This window comes from Gossypium hirsutum, chromosome D03 (assembly GCF_007990345.1).
Source record: "Gossypium hirsutum isolate 1008001.06 chromosome D03, Gossypium_hirsutum_v2.1, whole genome shotgun sequence".
Taxonomy (NCBI): Eukaryota; Viridiplantae; Streptophyta; class Magnoliopsida; order Malvales; family Malvaceae; genus Gossypium; species Gossypium hirsutum.
The window spans coordinates 33,462,656-33,487,365 of NC_053439.1; the positions used below are offsets into that span (position 1 = coordinate 33,462,656).

Here is a 24,710-nt window from a genome sequence, read left to right on the forward strand (position 1 = left end):
AGACAATAGATAAGGTGATGAACTTGCTGACTATCCCCGAGCTTGAAACTTGATCTTTAAAACTATAAAACAGAAAGACATAAACAAACGAAGTAAGCATTTATAGCTTAGTAAGGCTATAGCATAACAAAAAAATATATAAAAAAATTATAAAATTTCCTGGCACACTTAGGGTTCGTTTGATTGCCAGTAAAATGTTTTCCGTAAAATAATTTCTGGAAAATGTTTTACTTTTCTGTAAAATGATTTACTAGAAAATATTTTCTGGTGTTTGATTGAATCTGTGTAAATTATTTTCTGCTGTTTGGCAGATTTCCTGAAAATATTTTCCAAAAAAGTTGTTTTTATATATATTAATATATATTAATAATTTTTTATATTTTAAATTATTTTTACATATATTGCAATGATTTATTTATAAATAAATAAATCAAATTAAAAATATAATAATACTCAATTATTAAAATATAAAAGCATTGTAAACTACTTCTAAAATTTACTAATTAGTAGTGAATCAATTGTAGTGATCTCCTGATGAAATTACGCTCAGCATAAAAACAATTACGAGAAATGAATTCAATGCCAAAGTACAAGATAAATGGAACCAGTCATTACTTGGTATGAGGTTAATGCTTGCAATAGAGGGATCAACACAATCAGTTGATAACTTTAAGAAATTGATTCGAGGTCAATTATTCTTCTGAATCATAAAATGGGAAAAAGAACAATAAAATTAATGATACGGAGACAATAAAAATTATAACAGATGATCATTTATCTTGGTCTTCCAGATGTCGATGTTTGCACTAAAGATGCGGCAACTCTCATTAACAGCCCATTACCGCACAATTATACACAAAAGTACCTGCCCGTGCCTTGACAGCAAGCATATTCCGCTCTTGATCATCCCAGTTTCCCTCATCTGGATTCCAAGAATGCAGAACAATTACTCCATCATCATGCCCTCCATGATCTCCAGCTCCTATTACTAGTAAACTGTTTCCGCATGCTTTAAATGCCAGCCCCCAACCGTAGGAAGAGTCCGCCCTCACAAGTAGTCTCTTCACAACACTCCATGAGTTATTAACCTTATCATATTTCTTAACCTTATCACAACACTTCATTATTTCTGCTCTCCTGGTCCAAGCTTCTAAATCTAGAGGTGTGGCAATGCTAAAACAGAACTTTATAGCTTTTAGTAAAACTGATCAAAACTTCCTGCAATTAGTACCTCAATCCAAATTGATTGCCTAGGCCAGCCGCATTGTGTAGTAAAGAGTTAAGCCATAACAAAGTAAAATTTATAACAAACTTAGTTATCTGATGATACTTAGAGAAAGAGGGATGATGAAATGTTGAACCAAAAACTAAATCAAGAAAATTGAGTTGTTTTAGAATTGAATGATGCGCATTTTGGTTCTGAAGCAATATACAATATGTAACATCATCAAAAAGAAAATAAAAGAATGAGACTAGGAATCTTTAAGTTCCAGACAAATGGAAGAACTGCTATAGAACATACTCTAAGTGAGAGAGGAATATGCCAAATGTTGGGAACATAATGAATATTTAGGATGTTCGTAGCCTGTGAAGAACCAGAAGGATAAACACAATCCTTAGTAAAGATGACCAAACTAACTCAAAAGAATACAAACCAAATTTTGCAATCAAATTGACCTCAACGTGACAAAATTGTGAAAGTTTCATCTTTGTATTATCCAATAATGGCTGTAAGTCACCAACCAAAAGGGTGTATTTACCATCAATTTAGGACAAAGCTCAGATCAAGAAAACAAAAAAATCAAAAGGATATCTAGTAAGATAGGAGAAAACACAAGGAAACCCAAGGGCTAAAGCTGAGAAAATACAATTGTTCACAAAATATTTCTATGATATGAATGCTACATATACAATGCCAAGTTTTATATGACAAGTTCAACAGCAGTTTGTAGCAAAACTTATGCAAGTAAAGTGCCAACATAATGCTGCACCCCACAAAGATGATAATGATTACATAGGTTCATGCCAACACATTTAAAAACTAATAAAAATGCCTAAAAGTGCTACAATGAGCCAGCACAATAATACTCCAGAAAGATAAAATGCAATGATGCAATTCCCCAAACGATTCTAATGAAAAATCACCTACCACAAGAAGTACACAGGAGGCAGTGTACCTAAGCTAAGCGACATGTAAGCAGATCAGGAATTAGGCTAACATGAATGAGGCAAAAGTTATCTTTCCCTGAGGAAGAAAATGAAAATTATTATGACACATGAGGATTAATATCCAAATATACCAAATAGATTGATATAGTCTCTTTGAACCACTCCATAGATGCAGAATCAAATGTTCTAGATTGAGGTTTAACAGAATGGGAACGACTACAAGACATTCCCACTAATCCCATTTGAATAAATAATGTGTGAACTTAAAGACTTTGAATTTTTGCTCATTAGTTGTGTCTCGGCCACTACCACCATTACCATATCTGAATTATTTCATTACCACCAATAAAAATCCAACTTACACAGTTCAAGGAAGATGAAACGGTAAATAACAAAAACCATAAAAAATTTAAAAGAGGGATTAACCAGCAACCAATTGGGCCAAAACAACATGTTGCTTCTAAAAAACAACCACATATTTCTTCCTTTTCATCCATACCTTCGAGAGAGGAAGATGAACGCCATCGTCGATTGGTGCAGTGTAGTTTTCGACAACAAAAGGCGAAAAAGAGGAAAATCAAAGATGAATGCCGGCGGTTGGTGTTGGGAACCATTGCTGGCTGGCGGCAACCACTAAATCAGGGTGGGAAGGAAGGGGGAAGGGGAAGAGGCTTTTGGTTACATTTACTGCTGAAGAGAAAAACTTTGGAAAATGTCTTACCAAATGATAAACGGTAAGACATTTTCCTAAAATGAAGAGTTCTTTTCCCGTGTTTTGGAAAAGCTTTTACAATGGGAGTTCATTTTCCACCAAACAAACAGTGGAAACGGAGGAAAATATTTTCCGTAAAATGTTTTACAGGTAAACAAACACAGCCTTAGTGAATTTGTAAACACCATATATATTAACCAATTCTTATAGAAAAATGCATACATAAATCAACAATTAAAACCGAATGTATATACACATTTGTCCCATGCATACATCCGAATGCACATATGTACTTAACATGTGCATAAAATCGATCATGTTTATATATTTCAAACACAATTCAAATCTGTTTATATACATATATACTCATTAGAAATTATACCCAAACACATTGCTGATACATATAATCGAATATGTATACATACTATTTTTTTCGTATACTTATAAATGAATACATTTATATTTAACTCTCAATTTCATACATAAATAATTATTAAACACATAGGCTCACTGTATGTATATTTAACAACCGCATATTACCATATGCATTTTATAAATTCAACAATCGCATATACCATATTTATATATATGCCTTTGTTAAATGCATATACCGAATGCATACAACTATATTTAACCAATGCAAAACCCGAATGTTTGTATATACTCACCAAACATGTAAGAACTGAATAATTATGTTTCATCAATTTCCTATAATTAAAAAAAATCATAGACATATCAAGTGCATGTACACACATAATCTAACAAATTCACCGACACTTAGCCTGCTAGGTTAAAACTTGATTCAGTACACCGGCTTTAAGCCTGCTAGACTTATAGTTTGAATTGTTTCACCGGCATTTAGCCTGCTAGACGTAAAGTCTGAATGATTTCATCGGCAATAAGCCTACTAGGCACTGAGCCTGAACAATCAATTTACATAAGATATAGTTCATTTTTCGAACTATATATGTATACAAAATCCCTGCATAAAGATTCAACTTAAGATTCATAACTCATATTCTTTGATACACATGGATATATAATAAGCTCGATCATCAATTCCAACTTACCATTTCAATGATTCAATCGAATACGTATATTTATATATCTTTATAATATAGATTTCTAATATTACTATCATAATATTCAACTTATATTATACTTAAATAATATACATTTAACATTTGAATATATTATAATAAACTAAGCTAACCATTTCATACGTTTGATTCAATACAAATCTTACACATATATATACATATACATTTGACCTCATATGTACATATATAATTCCAACCTAACTTCGACACAAGAAATTATACATGTACATATATATACATATTCGAATTTATAAAATACATAAATAAATCCATAATTAATTCAAATCAAGATTTATATATAAATACATATATAATTTCGAATCTAACAAATATATTTATATAATTCTATACTTAATTTCGAAACAAGGACTTGTACCTTTATACATTATACGCATACATATTCGAAACTAATACACACACATATATATAAATATAGTGGCATATTTATACACAATACAAGTATTTATTCATATATATACATGCTTATTCCATCCAACTTATACAAATATTTGATACTAATATATATATCTTTATATATTCATTCGAACATAATGTAAACATATATAACAAACAACATTAATTGACTTCAAACTTTATTCACATATTTACATATCTAGGTTCGAATGTACCACATACCTGTAAAGTTCCTTACCTAAATTATTTACAAGGTCATTGATGTATATATATATGTATTTTCATACTCATTCGAACCTAACACATATATTTACATAATTTTCATACTTTCCATTCAATTTTATACTTTTAATTTTAACTCAACATAATTATAATTGAAATTCATACATATAAAATATTTTAATAAAATTAAATAGCTAATAGACTTACCTCGGACGGTGAAAAGTCAAAACCAGACGATTAATCGACAACTTTAGCTTTTCCCTGATTTAACTCTGATTTCTTCGGTTCTTGATCTAAATATATTCAAAATGAGCTAGTTTAAATATAATTACATTCAATTTAGTCCAAAAACACATAAATAGGCAAATTACCAATTTGCCCCTGACATTTACACTTTTTACAATTTAGTCCCTATTGCATAAAACACAAAATACACAAAATTTGCCCACACAATATAAGGGCTGAATATTCCTAGTACTCATACAAGTCCAAACATTTCATTTATTTCACATTTTAGCCCCCTAAAAATTTAATTTCACAATTTAGCCCTAATTACTCAATTTCACCAAAAATGCAAAGATAAAACATGTTAATCTTTCACCTATCTTTCATATTTCATCATCAACTAACAAAAATCTCAAGCATTCATCAATGACATATCTAAAAATAACTATTAAATTCTAAAATTAAAGCATGGGCTAGATAGAACACGAAGCAATGATCACAAAAACGTAAAAATCATCAAAAACCAAGACCAAAACATACCTTAATCAAGCTAAACAATTGTCGAAACCCTAAAAGCCATGGTTGAGTTCTTCCTAGCTAATATTCGGCTTGGAAAAGATGAATGAATAGGAAATTTTAACTTAATTTTAATTATAAAGTTCAATTTACCAAATGACCAAATTAACCTTATTAATATAAATTTATAAAACACATATACTAAGGTCACTAATGTAATATGCCGCCCACTATCTAATTTATGGGCTAATTTCTTCTTAAATCCTCCCATTTTAAAAGACAACAACAATTGGGTGCTTTTAAATTTTATCCCTAATTTTTTTATTTTACGCGATTAAGCCCATTTTATCAAATTGATCACTCAAATGATCAAATTTTCTTACGAAATTTTTACACATAGTAATTCACATGTTGTAAATGCCAAAAATAATTTTAAAATATTAGTCTAACTCGGATTTGTGGTCCCAAAACCACTTTGTCTGATTAGGGTCAAAATTGGGCTGTTACACAGATTACATGGCAGATACAAGATTAGTAAGTCATGGAAAATGGGTTTTACTAAGCATCCGTGAAAGATGTAAACCAATGCTAATTCAAAAGGTGAACATTGAATCCAGAATACAGATTCCAAAATTCCAGATTTAATTCCCCCCGAAGATCCAGTGTCTTAAAACCAGAATTAGAAAACCACCATATATCATCTTATCAAAATATCAATCCTTCCCCAGCAATTACCAAAACATCCCAAACCCTGACCCTAACCACCCAAAAAGATTCCTCCTTTATCAGGATAAACGATCCAAACAACATCAATTTATGAATTATAGGCAGAAAATCAAAGCACCCTATTGGTCATATTAATATAACAGAGTTCAATCAGTTCATCAGTCCAAAAATAAAAAAGTAAAAAGTAAAAAACTACATGTCGAATAAACTAGGGTTAACAACTTAACAATGTTAACAGCATCAATCTCACCTTTGAAATTCAAAATTAGAAGACGTAGAAGCACCGCTCTAACCTCTGATTCTGGAAATGGGTGGAGCCGTGGAGGACCGGAGGTGGAATGGTGGATCGGTGGAGGTGGATTTTCGAATTGGGGAAAAAAAGGGATGAGGGAAGGGCTTAGGGATTTTGATCAGTGCACGAGCTTAGGGAAATGGGAAATGGGGAAATGTATTTTAAAAAATATATATTTATTATATACTCGGGCCGGGCCGGGCCGAGCCGGGCGGGCTTGGGACATAAAAGTTTTGCTCAAGGCTCGGCCCGTTTAGACCAAACCCATATTTCAGGCCTATATTTTTACTCAAACCCTCCCATATTTCGGGGGGCGTCGAGCCGGGCCGAGCCGTCCAACCCATGATCACCTCTACTCTTATTGCTGTTTTTTATTTCAAATAAATTACAATTTTGCCATTGAATCATTTTATTTTTTTTGTTTTTCCTTAATATGCTGCCTCATCTTTTTAATTTTGGTATAATTATTTCTTAAGTCCTCCCTCATTTATTAATCAAACCATTTAATCACTTAAATATTATAATTAATAAGTTTTACACATTTTTCAATTTAGTCCTTTTTAATTAATTAACTATTTAAACGTTAAAATATTTCAACGAAACTTTAATATCACTTTAATGACACTCCGTAAATATTTATAAAAATATTTATGGCTCGGTTTATAGAAACGATGTCTGGATACCTCACTTTCTAAAACCACTTAACCTAATAAATCATTATAAAACATAAATTACCAATTTAAAAACCTTTTTAAAACCATATTTGACTCGTAAATATTAAATAATAATATTTACAAACTTACGCGACGGATTTGGTGGCCTCAAAACCACTGTTTCCGACACCACTGAATAATTAGGCTGTTACATTGACGATCATGAATCACATTGTTTGATTAATTTTAGGATGTCAAAAATTATATTCATAAGTTCATTTACGCAAACTTTAAATCTATAAACATATTTGTTGTCAAAAGTTCACTCATGTGACTACAAACTTAACCTATTTCTCTAATTCCTAACATTTGACTTCGTATTTCATTATCCTTTTTCGTGGACATGTTTGTCTAATATGCAAATATAAACATAGAGATCGATGTACCATGTTACCGTGCTCACAAACCTTAAAGCTTAGATTCCATTACTTCATTAACCCGCTTCTATGATCCCTAACATTTGACTACTTAGTGATATTTTATTGTTTGCATAGCTACGTGCACAAGTGAAAAGCTATAAATCTACATGACTAAGCCACTAGGTATAATTTTTTTTTGCCAAAAATGGGCAACTTTGTAAAAGTGCTGTTGTATTGGAAGTAACCCACCAAAAGTTTCTCCTTCTACAAAAAGCCTTAACCCATTTCCCTAAACTATAAATTAAAAAATTCAGTGGCATCAAGTGGTAGTACATGCATTGAATAAGAAAACTAGACATCTTACGTTTTTTTATATTGAATCTTAAACTAAAACACCAGCTAAATGCCTATAAAATATTTTTCTTCCACCATATTCTAGCTCCAATCCCTTGTTAAGTAATGAACTAATTTTAACAAAAAAAGAACCTACCTTTTTTTTTCAAATCTTTATATGAAAACAAACTTTTTAGAAGCGTTGAAGCATCAACTGAGTACAAAGACATCCTCTAGCCTGGCCTAAAATAGAAATTCTAAGTTTTGAAAAAAAAACTTCTTTATGGTCGGATTAGAAAGTAAATATCACCCAACTCTACATACCTTGCATAACTAGAGGGAAACTGAGAGGTTCGTAAGGTATGGTGCAATCTATGATGTCAATATCTCCCCTAAAATTATAATATCATAAGACAACCATTTACTTCATCATCCCGCACTCTATATGCCTTGCACAGTGTCTTGTATAGACATGCCACAACGACAAACCCTCAACTATATAATCCAGTCATTTAGAAATTTGATAACAATGAGAGAGGTACATGGTATGAACTAGATTGCTAAAATTTTCTGGTATTTGCACACCTTCTATCAATAAAAGAATATGTGCTCTAGAACGAAAAACAATATCATCGAGTTTTGGATTTTCTAAGAGATGCTTGAAATGAGTCTTTAACCATGTCATCTTAATCCAATGCCCTTAAAAATAGAACTTAAGGTTGATGTAGGTTTTGAAGGCTCGATAAAAGACCTCCTGTAGATTGTGCTCAAAATTTCTCATTACAGGACACTAGTCCATTAAAAGCTTCATCAACAATGCTACATCTTCCAGTGTTATTGTCACTTTGCAATTGAGAAGATAAAATGTATGGGTCTTTTTATCGTTTAATCATATTAGATATGAGTGATGGCATGAAAGTAACTTCCACATTCAACTAGCGTGATAGAAACCAACTTATATTAATAAATTAATGATTCTATTGTTAGACAAATCTAAACCCATGTTACTACATGTTGGAGCCACAAGAGAATACTTCAAAGTTGTATTTTTGGCAACATGTCCTTGTTCAGATCTCAATAAGTGGACAATCATTACGGTATACTTGGAAATTAGAATTTTGAGATACTTAATTATATAGGTTACAGTAGAATGTAGAAGAAGGTTTTTTTTTTGTGTGAAAAACTAAAAAGTCTATTGCTTATTTATAGGTTTTAAAATTAGGAGTCTACTAACGTTTTTAAATGGAACTTGACACCCATGGGTAGGGATGATAAAAGAGTGAGGTGAGGGTGAATATTGCTAAATCCACCACCACTCCATAGTTGACACACTCTGCTCCACCACCCGCCTTACTCCACTATAGATGTATAGTCTTGAAAACCATTACCACATTCATTGGTATTAGATACATCCATCTCGTTTCACATTGCCTGACCCCACCCTCCTCTGCTTCAATTTAATTTTTACTACTCTTCTTTAATATTGTCAATCTTTTTAAATTCAAGTAAATATTTAAACATAATTCTTCAAAATAAATCAAAAAATATTTAAACATAAAATATATGAATTTTTCTATATTATGTTATTACATTTTTACCAATTTAATAGTTTATATATACAAGAAAATAATAGTAATTTCATACAATGGAGTGGGTCGGGGTGGGGCAAACAATTACCATAACCTCCATACCCACTATCCAAAAGAAAAAAAATCCACCTCACTCTGCCTTGCATCCACCTTTCAAAAGAAAAAAAATTGTTCCATTTTGAAATGATCGATTTAGAATCCATCGGGCGGTTCGAGTTTTGACATCCTTACCCAAGAGTGTCGAGGTCCATTTAAATTTTCGTTAAAATACTTTCATATTATATTATTCATTTTTAAAAAAATTACTTTTTACAATTCAGTATCAATGATTGTCAAGTTTAGGATTAAATGTTATCTTCAATAGTAAGATAAAATTATATTTTCATCATTTAAATTTTAAATATTTTATAAGAAACTCGACGCTAGACTTGATCATGGGTTGAGCCATCCGTCCAGGCCCGTCCGAAAAGTGAGAGGATTTGGGAAAAATATAGGTTTGAAAAATGGGCTTGGACAAAAATTAAGGTCTATTTTCTAAATAGGTCAGGCCTCGGGCAAATTTTTTTGGCCCGGGCCTTACTCGAATTTGACTATTTTTGTTGTTGTTTACTATTGTTATGTTGTTGTTTTGCTACTGTTATATTGTTGTTTTGCTACCATTTCACTACTATATTGCTACTATTTTGCTGTTATTATTTCAATGTTGTATACCTCTTGTTTTATTGTTAATTTTGCTACTATTTTAGAGGCATTTTCTTGCTAAGTTGCAACCATGTTAGTTTTATTTAAGTATAAATATTTTTTTAATATATTTTCAATTTTTTGGGAAAAATTTATTTTAATATTTTTAATGTATTTGATGTATTATATTTTTTAACTTTATTTTTATATAAAAAATAATCTAAAAAAATAATACGGTCAGGTCGGGCTCGGGCTTAACATTTTTTTATTTAGATCGGGCTTGGGCAAAATTTAGATCCATTTTTCGAGCTTGACCCAAGCTGAAAAAATGACTTAAAATTTTACATCGAATCGACTCGAACCCAACCCTTAATCTGGTCTACTCGACACTAAAAAGTGTCAAGATGATAGTAATCATTAATATAATTACTAACGCAATATGAAAAACTTAGTTGTCAATGAATCTTCATCGAATAAAAAATAAAAATATGTTTTTGGAAAAATAACTTTTTACTTATATTAATAAATAGGGTAAATTACACCAATAGTCACTCACTTTGAAGTAGCTAACAAAACAGTCACTCAGGTTTCAATTCAATCACTCTACTTTCAAAAAATAACAAAACAGTTACTAACATTATCAAAAAAGTGACAAATCAGTCACTTATTAATATTTTTCATTACTGTCTTAATAGAACCGCTGATGTGGCAAGTTAACTAGCTAATATGGCCGGTTAACTTGCCATGTTGGTGAAGCAGTCGAAGGGTCAAACTTTACATGGTTTTAGGGAAAAATTTGAATAAGTGGATTGGTTTAGGGTAAAAAAAAAACAAATTGATTATGATTAAAGGGAGGAAAAGAAATTCAAAAGCAGGGTGTTGGTTACAAATCAATTCAAAAATTGATTAATAATGTTGGTTTAGGGTTAGAAAATCTATTCAAAAATTGATTAACAAGGTTAAGGGTTATAAATCGATTGGTATTTTTTGTTTGGGGGGAAAAGAAGAGAAAAGGGAAACCTATCAGTGTTTTTGGTTTTCAGCCACAATGGTTAATAGAAGAATAGAAGAGAAGCAGCCAACGTTGTTACATCCACTATAAAGGGTAAGTTTCTATATTTGTTTTTTGATTTTTTGGATTTAGGGGGATTTGGGTTTAGAGTTTTCTAGATTTAAAATTTGAAAAATGTTGCATTCACATGGGGTTTATGCTAGATTTTGATTTCATTTGTTATTAACGTGCATGAAAAATTTTGATTTAATTTGTTATTCACATGAGGTTTAAGGTTTGGTTAGTAAAGTTAATGGTAGATACTGTGTATGGTTTGCCATATGCATGATACCGTGTATGTCATATAACTATTCAAATATGATTTATGAGTATTTTAAATGTTGATTGAAATATGCTTATTGTTTGTATAAAACTGAATTTCATGTTTGGATTTTTGTAACTTATTGTCTGCCATTGGCAAACTAATTGCCTTAGGAAAGAGACAAATCTGTTCCTATTTTTATGACTAACAGTATCAAGTTTGGTTATTGTTTGGTTATTGTCAAAAAATCTGTTCCTAGTTTCAAATATGAATTGGATTAAAGTCTGTGATTATTGTTTGGTTATTGTCTGCCATGTGCATGATACTGTTTTGGATTAAATTTGTTCTTTAGCTTCTATATTGAATTGGTTATTGTCTGCCATTGCCTAGGTTTAGGGTTAAAGTGTTCGGTTATTTTCTGCCATGTGCATGGTAGAAATGGATGTGTTTGTATTAAATTGTTTTTGTATTGGTTATTGTTTGTCATTGCATATGTTGTATTAAATTGTTTGGTTATTGTCTGGCTTTATTGATGTTAATTTTTTTGGCATGTTTAATTGATGATGAATTTAATGAGAGTGAGGAAGAAATGTCTGGTTTTGATGTGTTTGATAGTGATGTGTCTAATAGGATTAGGGTTAATCTAGAAGGTTTAAAAATAGATGATATAAAAGTAAGGGAATTGTGTGATAGTGATGATTCTGGGAGGTTAAATAGTGCACATGAATCTGACTCAGATGGCCAAAATTGGGTTGAGTTCAACCTAGACAATGACATGAGCAACTGATGCGATTTCCCGAGCTTGGATTGTTCAAAAAATTGCGTGCATGAAGGATCATCTTAAATAGGTTCAAAAGATGATGGAAACCGCAACCCAGAGCACTTGAATATTTTATGGAATCGAAGTTATAATCGAACTCGACTCTCATAACTTTGACAAACACTCAAACCTTGGTATAACGAAAACACCACACTTTGGGGTGGTAAAGGAAGTAATATGTCAATGTTGAATGCCACAAACTCGAAGGAAGTTTGACAAGTTCAAATAAGTTCGGTTAAGAACCTTGGAGAGAAGTTCTCACATATAAATTTTTTTTGTATTAAAATGGTCTCCCTTAAAACGTCATTGTTACAAACTATTTTAGAGCCAAAAATGCCTATTCAAATTCTGCATCTAGATGTGTTCACACTAACAATTAAAGTGTTCACACAAAGCATTAAAATTCTATCCATGAACATAATGCATTCATGTGTAAACCAACTAGACATATTCCTTCATCAAATTCGTGCATGCATCCTTAGCTAGGAAGCAATCTTCCAATTCATTGTAGGAGCAGCCTTTAATTTCCTTTAATCCCCCTTGGCCAATTGTTAAATGCATGGAACATGCATCTCTTTTAAATGACACCATAATGACCCTTGAATACTTGAATGGACAACATGGATTCTTGGAAATTCATCTCTCAATTCGATTCATGCATGGGCTGGTACATTGGCTGAACTTAATGAGTACCTTCCCTTTGTTTTGTTTCTGCATCACATTAAAGGCTTGATTCTTGAATATTCTAGGAGCTTCTCAAGTGCATGAATTTAACAATATGAATGGTCACTCTAAAGACATATGAATAAGCACCTGCACATATATAACTAACCATCAACTAAGACTCTTGACTAAGAAATGGACTCTTATCATGACAAGTAACTCACATGCAAATAAAAAACACACTTGACACGAACTTAACACATAACTAAATCACATCTTTTAGGACACAAATAAAATGTAAGAAGTAGTCATAACTAAACAAAATATGTAATATGTAATAAAACAAAACATAATATTTTAGAACATATTAAAATGTGGTAAACATGTTTAAAACACATTACAAACCATGTAATAACAAAACATATAATAAATAAAAAGCTGTGAAATTCAACACAAAAATGAATAATTAGGCCTCATCGTCCACATGTAAGAATTGCATGGTTTGGAATGGTTTCATCTTACACTTAGGCTTTTCGAGCTTGGGCCAACTTCGAGTCCTTTTTTGAGATGCGTCATAACATGATGTGACCAGAATCACATCATACCCTCCCTCTTGAAGACGGCTTGTCCTCAAGTCGGGCCATTTACTCACGAAAAATATTTCACGATCACGTTTCCCTTTGGTCATGAGCTCGACAACATTGCTTCCAAAAACCTGAAAATCACACTTGGTTTGAAAAGAAAGAAGATTATTTGCAACCCATCCCTCTTTAGAAGGGTACCATTTCAAGTTGTCACCTACATAAGAACGAAACAACTTAATGACTTTGGGAACTTTAAGCACAAAATAATTTTCTGAAACTCTTTCCAAAATTTGAACACACAAACCAATGCTGGGATAAAAGATATTAGTTGGCCTTACCTTTCAAATATGAATCAAAAGTTTAATCATTGGCAACAAAGTAGAATTATAGAGCATGCGATAATTATTTACATAATCATGCAAAACAAACAATATAGAACAACAATCTTCGGGTTTTAAAATGCGATTTTGATCACTTGTCCCAGAAAGCAACAAAAGTTTCTCTTTCACCAATGATCCACACATGCTAGTCAAAGAAAATTTAGGCATACGCACATTCAAACAACCCAACCTCTCGAATTTCATTCGAATAGGCATAAACTCACATGAAAATCTCGTACAATGACTTAAAGAATTTACATAACCATTATAATCAAACAAATTAAATATTCTACGTGAAAATCCTTTATCATTCAAAACAATCAAATCATACAAACAACTAGTTGGACCAAAAACATCAACAGATACTTCAATTTGCGATTTTATGTCACTTGAACCAACACAAATCATTTAATGAAAAATTCGTTTTAACATGCTATCGACATCTTTCAATGAATAGCAACAAGGCAGGTTATTGTAAAGAGATCCTTTGAAAGTAAAACCATTGGCAGTCCTATCAACAACATTTGAAACTGATTGTCTTGACTTAATTACCAAAGATTCCTTACCTTCCTTACCATTCAACACTTGAAGAACATTTGTACTTTTGCTCCCAAATGCGAAAATGCCTTTCGTTGGGAAGATAATGAAGTTGGAACTCCTCCAGCGGCTCTTTAAAAACCTAAAATGAATAGATATCATAAAGACAACTCGTATGTTGGTTAATAAAAATACTTCTCTCCTTTTCACTCATTTATTTCTTAACTTCACTTTTTTTTCAACAATGTCACTCATATCACTCACACTTTCTTTTATTTCTTCAATCTCAAATTTTTTTCTCTCGCACTCTTTTTATTTTTCGATTTCAATTTCTTTTTCCTCATGCTCTCTTTTTATTTCAACTTCTCTTCTCACAACCACTTTTTCTTTTTCGATATCATTTTCTCTCATTTCTTTTTTTCTTATCAAATTCTTTTCATTTTCTCTCATTTTCTTTCATTATCAACCCTTGTTTTTTTATTTTCTTGCAATTTCTTTTTCTCTCATTCTTTTGTTACAAGATGAGGTTGACATGAAACAATTAGAATGAGAAGATTTTTGTTGGGTAAGAGTGGAAGGATTTACATATGATGCACGATCAACTCTTCGTGATTGAACCTCGTGGATAAATACTTTGGCGCACTTAAAGATATAGTTGTGCCTTTTCGTTTGTTACCTCGGCAGGCTTCAAACTTGTGGTTCGCTGTACTTTGACTCACATTCCTCAACGAATAGGAATCACGATGTGGATCTCTTCTAAAGGAATCATAGGACGATTGACTCCTTGACGTCTGGCTTCTATACGATCTACTCTTTTCTGAATTTGCTCGGCTTGAGATCGCATGACACTTCATATCTCTTTTAACAAATATTGTAATTCCAACTCAGAATAGTCTTGTGACATGATTCAACAATCGATTAGTAACAAAAAATAAAAAGTGATAGAAAGTTCCTTACCAAACAAATCCTCTCAAGTCACTCCAAAGGAAATCGCTCCAATCGTGTTTGCACACAAATTCAGCTTTTTCCAATCAAATGATCTCACCACTCTTGCCTTTTTCCACTAATAGTTCCTCTCACGGGGTTCCTAAAAGGACTAAAAGAAAATTTTCAAACTTTTCAGAAGATTGTGGGAAGAATCAGTTCAAAAGGTAACAAAAAATGTGATATGGTATTTTGGTAATTTTAGTATTTTTTTCACAAAAAGTTTAAAAATGGGTCTTTATGGGGTTTTAGAAGGAATTTTGGTATAGGGGTAAAAAAGGTAATTTTAGGGTAAAAAAATTTTCAGTAGTCTGAAAAGTTTTTCGGAAAGGGTAAAATAGACTTAGAATTATGAATTGAGAAATTTTTTTCTTAACGAGTCTCCAGACTCTTTTTCCTAAACTCTAAACTCTAAATCCTAAACTTCAAGTTGGAATGTTATTTAGGTCCAAAGACAGTCTAAGAGAAGCTGGTAAGCACTATGGTAGGCTGAATAATTATTTTATTAAGTTTCCAAAAAATGATATAAAAAGGTTAAAGGTAGTCTACAGTTCAAAATGTTCTTGGTACATATGGGCCTCTAGACTAAACCCTAATGACCCTTTTTAGCTCAATAAAGAAAATCGAAAATGCCAAGAGGGGGTGAATTGGCCTTTAAAAAAATTGGTGAAAGCAAAGGCAAGAATGAAACAATGAACATAAAGAATTTAGAATGGTTCGACCCCAATTTCCTACTCCACTACCTTAGCTCTCCATCTCTAAGGATTTTGCCAAATTCACTAATTTGTTCAACCTGTGAGGACAAGGTTTAACCTTTCAACTCCTTAAGATTTCTACCCCAAATCTTAAGTTTCAAGCCGTCTCAAAGATATACAAATGAGTAAATAAAGAAACAATCCTTACAAGATAAAATTGTATACAAATTGAAGTACAAATATAATGAGATACACTTGAGCAAAATAATAGAGATAAAGCTCACAACTGTATGTAAGAAAACTATGAAAATTTAAGCTCTAAGGTTGTTTGATTGCTGAGTTTTGCTTGAAAGTGATTTCTAAGATGTTGTAGGACTTTGAAAGATGGTATTTATACCCCCTAATAGATTTCCAACCTTTGAGGTTGTTGGTGAAGTTAATATGGCCGTTGGGGATGTAAAACCAGAGCATTTATTTCACTTGCAACTGCGAGTATCGATACCTCCAAAAAAGGTATCGATATTTTTTGTCATAAATGCTAATTCAGTGACTGTTGGAATGAAATAATCGATACTTAAAAAATATTTTATCGATACTTTTTGAAATAGGTATCGATATCAGATCGATACTTCGTAGGGTTTATGAAAAACATATTGCTATTTTGGTATCATTTTTAAGAAATTTATTGATTATTTTCAAAAAGTATCGGTCTCGGAAACATGGTATATATAATTTTTAGGGTTTCTTTAAACAAAATGTCTTTTGGTCTCGATTTTTCTAAGGGTATCGATATTTCCAAAATTATTGATACCTGTCCATAAGGTATCGATATCTTTTGACTTTGAGCAAATTTGACTTGTTTGAAAATTATTTGAACTTGGTTAAAATCATTTGCATTTGATTTTAAAATTGTTTCAAAGTTTTGTCTCTTAGACTTCAAATTTAAAAATTATTTTGTTAATTTTAACTTATACTCAAAAACACTTTTAATTTGTTATATCAAAATCTTTTATCAAATAAAGCTTAGTTTAACAATCTCCTCGTTTTTGATATAACAAAACATTTGGTAAATTTGTTTTTGAATAATTGCTCCCTTTTAATAAAAGCAATTTTAAATTTGAGGCCAAAAGAAAATTTTCATTCAAGTTGGCATTCACTTTTACTTTAAAAAAATTGATCACACAAATTTGCATTTAGTTATCATCAAAGAGTAATCAATCAATTTACCTTAATTTACATTGTCTTCTCCCCCTTTTTGTTATATCAAAAGACACATAAAGCTCAAGGAAAAAAGAAGTTAGCTCATCAAAAGATAGATAAAATTGAATGAGTAATTAAAAAAATGTATCTTAAAATAAAAAGAAAGCAATAAAAAGATATAGGCATAAATGTAGAAATAAAGGTACAAATGTTATGAAAATGAAATGTATGTTCTGGAGCTGGTCTAATCATCATGGTGAGGGGAGAAAGGAGGCGTCGAAGAGAAATGGGCTAAGAGAGATGTCATTTGCGTCTCCAAAGTCTACAGACAAGAGTTAACATCTTCCTTAAGACCTCGAATGTTGTTGCTCAAGGAATGGATATCATCGAAGATAACACTATTGACCTCGGAGGAGGGTTGAGTAGCATACGAAGAAAAAGTTAGTGGAGTAACGAGCTCGGGTGCCAGAACATCATCAAAAGCGGCGTCAACGTTGTCATATTCATTATCCGTCGTATGGTCATGTTTAATCTAGGTATTGGTGGCATCATTGAAATGATATCTCGAATGATATAGGGCCCCATAACTAATAAGATGGTTATAAGTAATGGGGGTGTCTTCATGGGTGCTAATACCTAATTGCCTAAAAATGTATGACAAATACATGCCATAAAGAAGAGTGGCATTTGTATTCATCCCCCTTCCAATAGCTTTTGTAATGTCATTAAACAAGATAAGTGCAAGGTTACGATGCCTACCAGATTTAAAACAATCAAGCGACCAATAATTGATGTTTCAAAGCTTGGCATGCTTTTTTATGAGTCTTAGGTTCCAAGTGAGAATTAAATGGAGGAGACGATCATGGAGATTGAGTTCGGATGCTGATCTGGACTGGATAAAAAGGGAGGGATCAAAATGCCATTTTCATCAGAGGAACCTCTGGAAGGCAAGTGAAGATAATTGCCAAACACTTCAAGAGTGAGGCGAATAGGAGTTCCTATTAACAATGAGGTGATGGTAGTAACGGTATTGCCGGACTCATCATGTTCAAGTTTGGAATTTGAAAAGAAAGATCAAACAAGATTTAAATAAGTTGGTGAAGAAATACTTAAAAATGCCATCCACCCCTAATTTTTATAAATAGGGGGATAAGCAAAGCTAATAGCCTCTAACATGGCTATATCAACTTTCCTAGCCTCCTATACACATTTTGATGCAAAATATGAGTTAAAAAGATATCGAGAGTGTGAGTTTTGAAAGCATGTGCTAAAATATGACTTCAACTCACTAGATGGATTAGACGAAGATGCACTAGTCCTATAACACTTCTTTGGGGCCATTCTAACTATTAACCACTTAGAAAAACACTATAATAAAAAAAATCTCTTTGAGGAATTTTATCAAAAATTTGGTGGGTTAGGGTTTGAGAAAAAATTTAAACTAAAACTTTTAAGAATAGGGGACTTCCTACAATAAAACAAAATGTATATTGTTCAAAATATCCCAATAAACCATCAACAAACATGATTTCAGCCTATATTTGTCAAAATCAACAAGTTGAAAGTTTTAGATATTTACCTCAAAAATGTTGAAAATGAAAAACCTTCAAGCAATGTTGAACAACTCTTGAGCAAATGATGTTTTGAAGATGTTAAAAGATCAAAACTTGTTGAGAAAATGAAGAAACTTGAAAAAAAAAATTGAGGTAAGTTGAGAGGTTTTTCGGTGAAAAAAAATTTGGGTTTTTGATTTAAAACACCCTATGGTATCGATATTTTTAAAAAAGTATCAATAATTTTAAATTGGTATCAATACCAAATTGCCATTCTAGTTTCCAGGTGCAGTAAAATAGCAAAGACAAGATTTTTAGGTTGTATTGTTTTCTAAAGGTCCTAAAATGACTCCAAAACTATTCTTAAATATTTCATATACAAAAAAAAATGTAGTGCAAGTAAAATGCATGGAATGCATAAAGCAAAAAATATGTCAAAAAAATGACTAAGTTTTTTTAAAAAATAAGTCAAAATAGATCAGTTTTTCACATGAAACTCCCCTTACCTTTTTGCATATAAAAGCCATGAAATCTATACTCAACAAGTTTTTTGCAATAAAATAATCAAATAAAGTACAAGAAGATTTTAACACAAAGTCAAGGCAAGGTTGTTAAACCTAGTTCTCCCCTAAGTGTCCAAAATCTTTCTTTGTCTAATGGTTTTGCAAAAAAAGTCAACTAATTGGTTTAAGGTGTCTATATACTCTAGAACTATTTCATCTTTTTAGACATGATCTCTAATGAAATGATGTCTAATTTCAATGTGTTTAATCCTAGAATGTTGGATGAGATTTTTAGTGAGACAAATAGCACTAGTATTGTCACACTTGATAGGAACGATATCTATATCAATTCTATAGTCCTTAAGTTGTTGTTTCATCCATAAAATTTGAGCACAATAACTACCAACAAAAATATATTTTGCGTCGGTGGTGGACAATGCAACACTATTTTGTTTCTTTGAAAACCATGAAATTAGCATGTTGCCTACAAAATGACAAGTACCAGATGTGTTTTTCCTATCTAATTTGCAACCACCAAAATTCGCTTCCGAGTAATCATGCAAGATAAAGGATGAGTCTCTAGAGTATTAAAGACCTAAATTTGAATTATCTCTAAGGTATTTAAAGATTCTCTTAAGGGCTTGTAAATGTAATTCCTTCGGACAAGATTGATATCTAGCACACAAGCATACACTAAACACAATATCGGGTCTACTTGCCGTAAGATAAAGTAAAAAGCCTATCATTGACCTATATAATTTTAAATCAACACATTTACCTTCCTCATCTTTGCCAAGCTTTGTAGAAGAGCTCATTGGAGTAGCTTGTGGTTTGAAAGTGTCCATCCCAAACTTTTTGAGCATGTCCCTTGTGTACTTAGCTTGATTGATGAAGATACATTCCTTTTTTTGCTTGATTTAGAAATCCAAGAAGAAATTTAGTTCTCCCATCATGCTCATCTCAAACTCACCTTGCATTAACTTATAAAATTCTTGACAAAGAATATCATTAGTAGAACCAAAAATAATATTATCAACATAAATTTGAACTACTAATAAATCTTTTTTTTTTCTTTTAATAAAAATTCTTGTGTCAACCTTCCCTTTATAAAAATCTTTTTCAATAAGAAAATTTGATAATACTTTATACCAAGCTCTAGGAGCTTGTTTTAAACCATATAATGCTTTTGAAAGTTTGAAAATATGGTTTGGAAATTTTAGATCTTCAAAATCAGGTGGTTGTTCAACATACACTTCTTCATTTATAAAACCATTTAGAAAAGCACTTTTTATATCCATATGATATAGTTTAAAATTATTAAAGCATGCAAAAGCTAAGAGCATTCTAATGGCTTCCATGCTAGGTATGGGAGAATATGTTTCATCATAATCTATTCCTTCCTCTTGAGTGTAACCTTGAGCAACAAGTCTAGCCTTGTTCCTCACTATGTTACCACTCTCATCTAGTTTGTTCCTAAAAAGCCATTTAGTACCTATAGTAGATTTATCACCAGGTCTATCAACTAGGGTCCATACCTCACTTCTTTTAAATTGATTTAACTTTTCTTGCATGACCAATATCCAATATTCATCATGTAATGCTTCTTTGATATTTTTAGGCTCAACGCATGAGATAAATGCAACATACTTACAAATATTTCTAAGAAAAGATCTAGTAATTACCTCTTAGGATGGATCTCCCAAAATCATACCATCTTTCACTTAGTTGAAATCTCTTGGATGAGTGACTTCCATTTTCCTCAATTGAAAGTTCTTCTAGAGCATCTTGTATTTATTCTTGAATTTTTCCATTTGATGATTGATCCTCTTTATTAAAAAATTCTGCATCATCATCATCAACACAAAAATCATTTCTAGAAGGAGGATTAGAATCATAAAAAATAACATGTATAGACTCTTTTATTACTAAAGTTCTTTTGTTAAAGACTTGATAAGCTTTAGAATTTAAAGAATAACCAAGAAAAATTCATTTGTCACTTTTTGCATCAAATTTACTAAGATTATCTTTCCCATTGTTTAAATAAAAATTTGCATCAAAAGGGATGAAAATAGCTAATGTTAGGCTTTTTGTTTTTAAAAAGTTCATATGGAGTTTTCTTTAAAGTAGGCCTAATCATCAGTCTATTAACCACATAGCAAGCGGTGTTTGTGGCTTTTGCCCAAAAATATTCTGGTAAATTATTTTCACAAAGCATGGTTCTAGCCATTTCCTCTAAAGTTCTATTTTTCCTCTCAACAACTCCATTTTGTTGAGGGGTTCTAGGTGAAAAAAATTATGGCTAATTCCATTTGAGTTGCAAAAAATTTCAAAACCAAGATTTTGAAATTCGGTTCCATGGTCACTTCTAATACTAGTGATAGAATAACCTTTTTCATTTTGGTTCATTTTTAAAAATGTTGTCGAAACCATTTTTTAGATTTAAAAAAAACGGGGATTGACTTTAAAAAAATAAAATGGGAGTCGCCACCGATCTTTTATTGAGGTGTGATCGGCTCACCTCGAAAATGATTTCGGTCTGGGAAATTTGAGAAAACAGGTTCGGGAGTCAGTTACGCACGAGGAAGGGTTAGCACCCTCGTAACGCCCAAAATTGGTACCGAATTTATTAATTAAGGTCTTAATTTCTAATATAAAAAATTTGTGAAGAATTTTTTAAAAAAACATAAAGACCTTCTCGTCTCAGAGTAATAAAATGTCACACCCAATTCATTAGGACACGACATTTTTAGTCCTCAAGAATAAGCTTGTCTTTTGATTTTCAAAACTCTTGTGGTGAAGTTAAAAAGGGATATTCAATTGCTTTAAGTCAGATGAAAAATTGAAACCCAATACGTTAGGGCATAATTTCTCAAAATTCCTAGCATTGAATACAGCCCTTGTTATTTTTTTTAAATCTTCATATCGAGAAAATGACATGTCACATCCAATACATTAGGACACGACGTATCGAATTCCCGAAAATGAGTTTTTGGTTTATGTGTTTTGATTGAATAAAATTTTTGATTATTTAGATTTAACGAGGAAAATTGGAACCCAATACGTTAGGGCTCCATTCTCTCGAGGATTCCAAATTTCGAGTATTGCGTTATTTGAAAGCTTTTGAATAAAACGATTTTGATATTTAAATAAAATGTAATCTGATTGAATGTTAGTAAATTATTCAAAATAATAATTCGTAAATTACGATACATGCTAGTGAACGATAATTCATCAAATAATGTAAACAAGCAATGGATAAATTCAAACAAGAATAGCAACAATAATCTCGATCATACAACATTCAAAAATTAAACGAGTTATTAATCAATTTTTTTGATACACTAAAAGCAATAACAAGAGAAGAAATCATAATTGAATAAATTATACGTACAAAAGTTTTAAAATAATATATAAATGTATATTTAAATATGAAATAGACTCAAAATAGAGTTGAAAATAAACACTAGATAGAATGATAGTATTTAGATGAATTTTGCAATAAATATTATGCAAGAAGAACATTTAAAATATATGCAATAATATACATGTGTTAATTTAAAATAAGTAATACATAGTTGGATTAAATAATAATACACAATAAATTTTAAAACAAATGTATAGTAAATCCAAAGTGGTAATATAATTTTATTTATAACATAAAATAATACTACATAAAAAACGTAATGAAACTAATTATTAATACATGATGGTAATTCAAAACTTAAAGTAATAATATAAATAACAAAATAATAATATTTGTACATAGGTAAACAAACGTATAAACTAATATAAATAATAATATTAATAGTTATAGTAACATTAATAATAATAACCATAATAATAAAAATAGTTAAGTAATTAAAAATGTAAAGGGGACTAAATCAAAAATCAAAACCAAATTTAAGGGAAAGACAACACAATTAGAAATATAATCAAATATAATAATAATAATAACAATAATAAATAGTGATAAAAAATGACAATAGCAATAATAATAAAATTAAAGAAAGAAACAGTAAAAAATGTTAATAAGGAAAAAAGAAACAACTAATTTTAAGAATAAAAATAATAGAAGGACCGATTTGAAATCTGTTTGAAATTAAAAGGACTAATGCGGGAATTAAGCCCACAAATCCAGGCAATCAAGCCAAGTCATTGAAAACGGTGCCGTTTCGGGCTTATGTTTCCTCAATTGATAGATGGATTAAATTGAAAGTAATGTAAAGTTATGTAACGAAATTTAAAAAAATGAAAAGGACCGAATTAAAACAATTAGAAAAGGTAGGAGAACCAGGGTTGCAAATAACCCATTTAACAGAAAGCGCAGATCCCCTACGGGATGGGTCGGGTCGCGCGCGGGTTACCGGGTGGTGGCCAATACGGTGTCATTTTTGAACCATTGAAAACTGGTTTAAAACGACGTCGTTGCCAAGGCTATATAAGGGTTACTTTAAACCCTAGGTCGGAGTCCCATTTGTCATTCGAAATCGCGCCGCAACCCCCCTTCTCTCCTCCGTCATTCAGTCCTTTTTCCATTCCAATTACGACGAAAGGAAGAGGTATTTCGACGGTGTTCACTACGGCGAGTTCTCCTTTACCTTTTTTCTTTTCGTTTTATGCGTAGGAAAAGAGAAAAAACATGAATCGAAGAAACTCAAAGAAAGAAAGAAAAAAAGATCGCCGAAGAAATCACCTTATTTGTTTTTGTATTTTTCTTTATAAAATCTCCGTCCAAAAAAAATACAGGTCTTGAATCTTGGCCTATATAGCTGGAAATACAGAAGAAAAAAAAAGACAAATACAAAGTCCTCCTTTATGTTATTTTGTTTTTTCTTCTTTTGTTATTTCTTTGTCTGTGTGCTGCAGGTACGATCGTACGGAGGAGCATGGCATGGAGGCGCGCGTGCGAGGGAAGGCCCCAGTGACTGCGGCGTTGGAGGCTAAATGTTGCTAGGGTTTGCTGCAGTTGTTGAGCCACATAGTAATTGGGCCATCATTTTGGGCTGCGTTGGTTTGCTGGGCCCAGAATCGGGTTTAGGTTTACTGGGCCTATGTATTTGGACTTTAAACATTGAATTTTATTTTAATTTAGTTTTAATAATCCCGGGTAAAATTGGTTATTACAGCTGCCCCTCTTTGCTCGTTGTCGTGTAACGGGAACGGAGCAAAGACTAAAAGCCCAATTTTGCCCGGTCGTGTTTGGACCTTTGGTGCTCTTCTTCTTCAAGTAGCTTCATTCCATCCTACTGCATCTTCAGAGGTATAGGAATTGGTGCTTCGATCCACTCCACTGAAACTTCAGGGAGATAGGACCATTGGCTTCGATCTGCTTCACTATCGATGCAGGAAGGCAAGACCTACTATCTTCAACCTGCTCCACTACAACCAAGGGAGGCAAGGCTTGTGTCTTCGATCTGCTTCACCGTC

At 31.7% G+C, this 24,710-nt stretch overlaps 1 long non-coding RNA gene across 1 annotated transcript; it reads right to left on the minus strand.

The window, feature by feature from the left end:
* Positions 1 to 611: 611 nt before the first annotated feature.
* On the minus strand, positions 612 to 1,791 carry LOC121215459 (uncharacterized). Its single transcript, XR_005911283.1, has 2 exons — positions 1,678 to 1,791; positions 612 to 1,173 (listed from the first exon to the last, which is right to left on the minus strand). It is a non-coding gene; the product is annotated as an uncharacterized lncRNA (long non-coding RNA).
* Positions 1,792 to 24,710: the final 22,919 nt, after the last annotated feature.